Source organism: Hordeum vulgare, chromosome 7H, assembly GCF_904849725.1.
Source record: "Hordeum vulgare subsp. vulgare chromosome 7H, MorexV3_pseudomolecules_assembly, whole genome shotgun sequence".
Classification (NCBI taxonomy): Eukaryota; Viridiplantae; Streptophyta; class Magnoliopsida; order Poales; family Poaceae; genus Hordeum; species Hordeum vulgare.
Window position 1 is genome coordinate 425,290,351 of NC_058524.1, and position 6,760 is coordinate 425,297,110.

The window sequence follows — 6,760 nt, forward strand, 5'->3', positions numbered from 1 at the left end:
ATTAGATTAAATATAAATCCCACATGTAAAAACGATTTTTCCTTCCGTTACCAGGGTCCAGGACAAACCGAGCACTAGCCAATCTCTGGATCTGTAACTTCAGTTCTCTCCTCTTCCCACCAAAGCGACTCTTCTTTTTCCTCAACTTTTAATCTCCCAGTTCTAAAAAAACTCTTAATATGCTCCTGTGAGGTGTGAGCTCCTCTTAATTGTAATCCACTATGAATCATCTATCTATATACTATTAAAGGGGGTCTACCATTTGTCGTGATGGTTCGACCTCATACGATCCCCACTTCCTCCTGCTAGCACTTGCACTGATTTTTTTCAACCCTTCATAAACCAAGCGATTAAATAAAGAAAACAGTTGGTTCAAAAAAAAACCTCTACCTTAACGAAATGATAATCCCACCACCCGGCGCACATCTTCCCCATCGCTCAGCCCCATGCCTGCCCACCCCCGCACCCGTACCCTCCCTCACCCCACCATCCCGCACGACACCCCGCCCACCCTGACGCCCTCGCTGCCGGCAAACCCAGCCCCGCCGAAACCCACGCCACGCCGCCTACCCCCGAGCCCCTCGCCGCCGGCCATCCAGCCCCGCTGCCCCCCACGCCCCGCCTACCCCACGCCATGGAGCTAGGGTCGAGTTGTAGGCGGGGTGAGGAGCTCAACTCGCTGTCGCTGGTGAAGATCTGCTGGTCCAGGTGAAGAGCGGATCCGCCCTCACGCGGATGATGGACGCGGGATCCCGACGTGGAGCGGCGGAGGCCGTCGCCGTTGGCGAATGGTGAAGGGGGCTCGCAGATCAGGGCGATGGAAGGGACCGGAGAGGCGCGGGATCCGAACAAAAAACAGCGGACAAGCGCCCGCAACCGCCGCCGCCATAATGTTGTTAATTACCCCTAGCATCCTCTATATCCGGTGAGGACTTTGACATCGATGCTTGTCGTGGTTTTGTCACGGCAGATGTCCTCGTGAAAGGACTTAATGAAGGAGCCATCGCATCTTGGTGAAGACTCAAAGGGGGTGAGCGAAAGCGAGACTCAGGTTTACCCAGGTTCGGCCCCTCGTGTGGAGGTAAAAGCCTACGTCATGCTTTGTGTAGATTGATGATGGTTTCGATTACAAAGAGGGCGTAACTCGCCTAACCAAGCTCTCGATGATTTCTAACTTGCCCTATCCTCCCCAGGGACTCGCCTTTATATACAGGTCGAGGACCTAGGATTTACAAGAGTCCTAGCGACGCTACAGATCGTGGTTTCCTTTATCTCTAAGTCGTCATGCTTTCCAAGACTTGATACCTCCTTGTCGGTCTATCCTCTGTATAGCTCCTGAACCGCCATCTGGCTCCTGGTCCCCTTGGGCCAAGGCTTGTATTATCAATAGATGAGTCACCCCTTTAGTGACCCGACCCAGCTAGGGCGGGTTACACCGCAAGTAATATCCTCAACATTAGGCCCCAGATTGTCTTGAATTTATTCATGCCAATAAACTTCCATTCTTTTTGGGGCGACTTATATTACTCCTATCTTTTGACGAACGATAAGCCGCCATCCGTCATGAATTGTTTGAGCCGCCAAGCAGTTTTTGATGACATCACCTTATCCATTCATTTTCGGGACTTAATGTCACAACCACCCAACGGAACTTTTGCACCGCCATTTATTTATCCCAAAAATCCAGGCGCCATCATTGCAAATTTTCAGTTTGTCGCCTCTATTCCCGTGCCTGCCGCCTCGATTCCAGCTCCGGGCCTTTAAATAACCGCGGGGGGAGTGGGGGCACCGTCACCTACCCCACTTCGGCTCCCCCATCGACCTTCATCTTCCTTGCGCCAGCGCCCGTGTCTCTCCGCCATTATCGAAACTTCGCCGCCATCCATCGCAGCACGGACGTCTGCAGGCCGACCGAAGGAGCAAGATCTGTCGCGCACCTTCCGCATATTCTTCTGAGGATTGTTCTCCTTTCTGAGGTAAGCGTTCTTCCCCCATTAGGGTTTAGACCTTGCTACCATGTCTAGTCTAGGTTAGCTTCGGAATGTAGTGATGATCCTCTTCCTATCTTAGATCCGTCCGTCATGCTCCCAATAGATCCTTCGTAGTTTTAAAGCACGATACCATCGCCGCCTCCGCTGGCCATTTTGATGTTTTTACTGCATAGATTTATGAGATACCCCTGTCACTTTCGGACGTTCGTAGTCTTCGCAGCTTCGTTTAAGCATTATCTCCTTAATTTGATCCACCCATAGATCTGTATTTCATTGCTTGTTTTTAGAAACTTGTTTATCCCTCTCCGGGAATATCCCTAAGGAAAGAATCCTTTTTGAATCGCCACTCGTTGTCCTTCACCACAGCGAGTTAGAACATTTCCAAGGCTACGCCCTTGATCACCGAAGGGCGAGTCATAACGCCTTCGTAGAGTAACCATAAGTCGCTTCAATCTGGCAAGTTAGAATATCCTCATATTCAGGTCTCTTTTCTTGGTCACCTAATGGCGAGTCATAAGGCCCTTACAGACATATTGTAGATCTCCAACTGGCGAGTTTCCACATTTTATGGTACTTAATGAGCCGCCTTGTTCCTTCTTTTTTTGTAGTCATGGTTAGCATATCAAAATGCGATTGGCTACCCACCAAGATTAATGACGCCTTTGTTGAGAAATTTGTCAAGTCGGGTCATCTTGATAGTAAGGAAGTCATTGGTTGGCGAACCACCCCAGGCGAGGTGACTCCCAATCCTGCCGAGGGGGAAGTAGTTGTCGTGGGTATAAGTCTGACAGTAGATGTGTAGGGTACGAAAGGATGGGCAGAGCCTTAGCTACGGCGAGGTTGTATGAGTTCAGGCCCCTCTGCGGTGGAGGTAATAGCCCTACGTATCAGTGCTCTGGGAGCTTGTTGTCGAGTGGAATATGGAATACAATGAATTGCTAACCCCTGCACCAGTGGGGGAGGGTGGCTTATATAGAGTGCGCTGCCCTCCACAACGGTTCGGTGCACAGGGGTGGAGTAGTGGCGAATAAATGCCTACGTTACAGGTAACGTATGCCTTAAATGCTAATAAAGGCACATGGAAAGGTATGACCGTTTCCCTCCAGGGGGTTACGATGTACAGAGTGGAATCCAGTCGGTTAGTTTGATATACTCTGAATGCTCATCTCTGACTGGATGGTCGAGGATCTGTTACCGACTGGATGATGGGAACTCCTTAGTTCAGTCGGAACTGACTAAGGGCCTTGTCCCTTATGAGGGGTAGTCCTTGGGTAGGACCTACAGGGCAGGCCTATGACCCTACCCTAGGACTATAACCCCATCATTAGTCCTCGAATGGATTGGGGTTGGAACGACGAATCGATGCTTGAAGTTTGGATCCGACTGGTACGGATGTGACTTTGGCGTTGCTTGCCTCGATCCATTTTATCTTTTCTGACCAACGATCCGAGTGGAAGTATTTGTGAAACAAACTGTCGGAAACCGAGTGCTTCCGTGGTATCTTCTGACGTGACCAGTCAACTGACAGTGGCGGATTTTACGAGATCCTCAAATTTCGGTTACCGCGCGCTCAGCGGGGATGACAACATCGCGCTCGAGTAGTGCCTGACGCCTCGATTCCCGCGCCTTCATCTTCTCCACTGATATCGCCGCGGCCGGTCGCGGGATAAGATTTCGGGGCCACTTGCCAGTGACCCAGTCAGAACCTTACTTAATTCTCAGCGGTGAGGGTTTTTTCGTTACGCTCGCCAGATATCTTGCCTTTGCTCCGCTTCCCTCGCCATCCTCCGCGCACCCCAAGCTTCTTACTTCTCCTTCTCCCTCGCGAATCCGCAGCTTCCGCCATGACAAAGGGGCAGACTAGCAAGCTAGAGGCGCGGAAGAAGAGGGGGAAGGCGGCGGCTCGTGCTCAGCGGAGGCAGCGAACGCTACCGGCGGGGTGGATCCAGGGGGACTTCCTCCCCTCCACGGTGACGGAGGAGGACCTGCTGGAGCTGGTGGAGCACAGGATGATCGCGCACAAGTCGTGGAGGTTGCCGGCGGAGGGTGAGACCGAGCCGGCGCCACGGGAGGGGGAGCGCGTCCTACTGCTCAGCCACGTGCATCGAGGTTTCTCCCTGCCCCCACATCATTTCTTCAATGGCATAATGAACCACTTCGGGGCGCAGCTCCATGTTGGAATTATGCCCTAGAGGCAATGACAAATATAGTTATTATTATAATTCCTGTATCAAGATAATCGTTTATTATCCATGCTATAATTGTATTGAATGAAGACTCATTTACATGTGTGGATACATAGACAAAACACTGTCCCTAGCAAGCCTCTAGTTGGCTAGCGAGTTGATCAAAGATAGTCAGTGTCTTCTGATTATAAACAAGGTGTTGTTGCTTGATAACTGGATCACGTCATTAGGAGAATCACGTGATGGACTAGACCCAAACTTATAGACGTAGCATGTTGATCGTATCATTTTGTTGCTACTGTTTTCTGCGTGTCAAGTATTTGTTCCTATGACCATGAGATCATATAACTCACTAACACCGGAGGAATACTTTGTGTGTATCAAACGTCGCAACGTAACTGGGTGACTATAAAGATGCTCTACAGGTATCTCCGAAGGTGTTAGTTGAGTTAGTATGGATCAAGACTGGGATTTGTCACTCCGTGTGACGGAGAGGTATCTCGGGGCCCACTCGGTAATACAACATCACACACAAGCCTTGCAAGCAATGTGACTTAGTGTAAGTTGCGGGATCTTGTATTATGGAACGAGTAAAGAGACTTGCCGGTAAACGAGATTGAAATAGGTATGCGGATACTGACGATCGAATCTCGGGCAAGTAACATACCGAAGGACAAAGGGAATGACATACGGGATTATATGAATCCTTGGCATTGAGGTTCAAACGATAAGATCTTCGTAGAATATGTAGGATCCAATATGGGCATCCAGGTCCCGCTATTGGATATTGACCGAGGAGTCTCTCGGGTCATGTCTACATAGTTCTCGAACCCGCAGGGTCTGCACACTTAAGGTTCGACGTTGTTTTATGCGTATTTAAGTTATATGGTTGGTTACCGAATGTTGTTCAGAGTCCCGGATGAGATCACGGACGTCACGAGGGTTTCCGGAGTGGTCCGGAAACGAAGATTGATATATAGGATGACCTCATTTGATTACAGGAAGATTTTCGGAGTTACCGGGAATGTACCGGGAATGACGAATGGGTTCCGGGAGTTCACCGGGGGGGGCAACCCACCCCGGGGAAGCCCATAGGCCATGAGGGTGGCACACCAGCCCTTAGTGGGATGGTGGGGCAGCCTAAAAGGGCCCTATGCGCCGAGGAGAGAAAATCAAAGAGAAAAAAAAGAGGAGGTGGGAAGGGAAGGAAGGACTCCCACCCACCAAACCAAGTCCAACTCGGTTTGGGGGGGGGGAGCCTTCCCCCTTGGACTTGGCCGACCCCCTTGAGCCCCAAGGCAAGGTCCCCTCCCTCCCACCTATATATACAGAGGTTTTAGGGCTGATTTGAGATGACTTTTCCACGGCAGCCCGACCACATACCTCCACGGTTTTTCCTCTAGATCGCGTTTCTGCGGAGCTCGGGCGGAGCCCTGCTGAGACAAGGTCATCACCAACCTCCGGAGCGCCGTCACGCTGCCGGAGAACTCATCTACCTCTCTGTCTCTCTTGCTGGATCAAGAAGGCCGAGATCATCGTCGAGCTGTACGTGTGCTGAACGCGGAGGTGCCGTCCGTTCGGTACTAGATCGTGGGACTGATCGCGGGATTGTTCGCGGGGCGGATCGAGGGACGTGAGGACGTTCCACTACATCAACCGCGTTCACTAACGCTTCTGCTGTACGGTCTACAAGGGTACGTAGATCACTCATCCCCTCTCGTATATGGACATCACCATGATAGGTCTTCGTGCGCGTAGGAAAAAATTTGTTTCCCATGCGACGTTCCCCAACAGTGGCATCATGAGCTAGGTTCATGCGTAGATGTCTTCTCGAGTAGAACACAAAAGTTTTTGTGGGCGGTGATGTGCGTTTTGCTGCCCTCCTTAGTCTTTTCTTGATTCCGTGGTATTGTTGGATTGAAGCGGCTTGGACCGACATTACTCGTACGCTTACGAGAGACTGGTTTCATCGCTATGAGTAACCCCGTTGCTCAAAGATGACTGGCAAGTGTCGGTTTCTCCAACTTTAGTTGAATCGGATTTGACCGAGGAGGTCCTTGGATGAGGTTAAATAGCAACTCATATATCTCCGTTGTGGTGTTTGCGTAAGTAAGATGCGATCCTACTAGATACCCATGGTCACCACGTAAAACATGCAACAACAAAATTAGAGGACGTCTAACTTGTTTTTGCAGGGTATGCTTGTGATGTGATATGGCCAACGATGTGATGTGATATATTGGATGTATGAGATGATCATGTTGTAATAGAAAATATCGACTTGCATGTCGATGGTACGGCAACCGACAGGAGCCATAGGGTTGTCTTTATACTAACGTTTGTGCTTGCAGATGCGTTTACTATTTTGCTAGGATGTAGCTTTAGTAGTAATAGCATGAGTAGCACGACAACCCCGATGGCAACGCGTTGATGGAGATCATGGTGTGGCGCCGGTGACAAGTAGATCGTGCCGGTGCTTTGGTGATGGAGATCAAGAAGCACGTGATGATGGCCATATCATGTCACTTATGAATTGCATGTGATGTTAATCCTTTTATGCACCTTATTTTGCTTAGAACGACG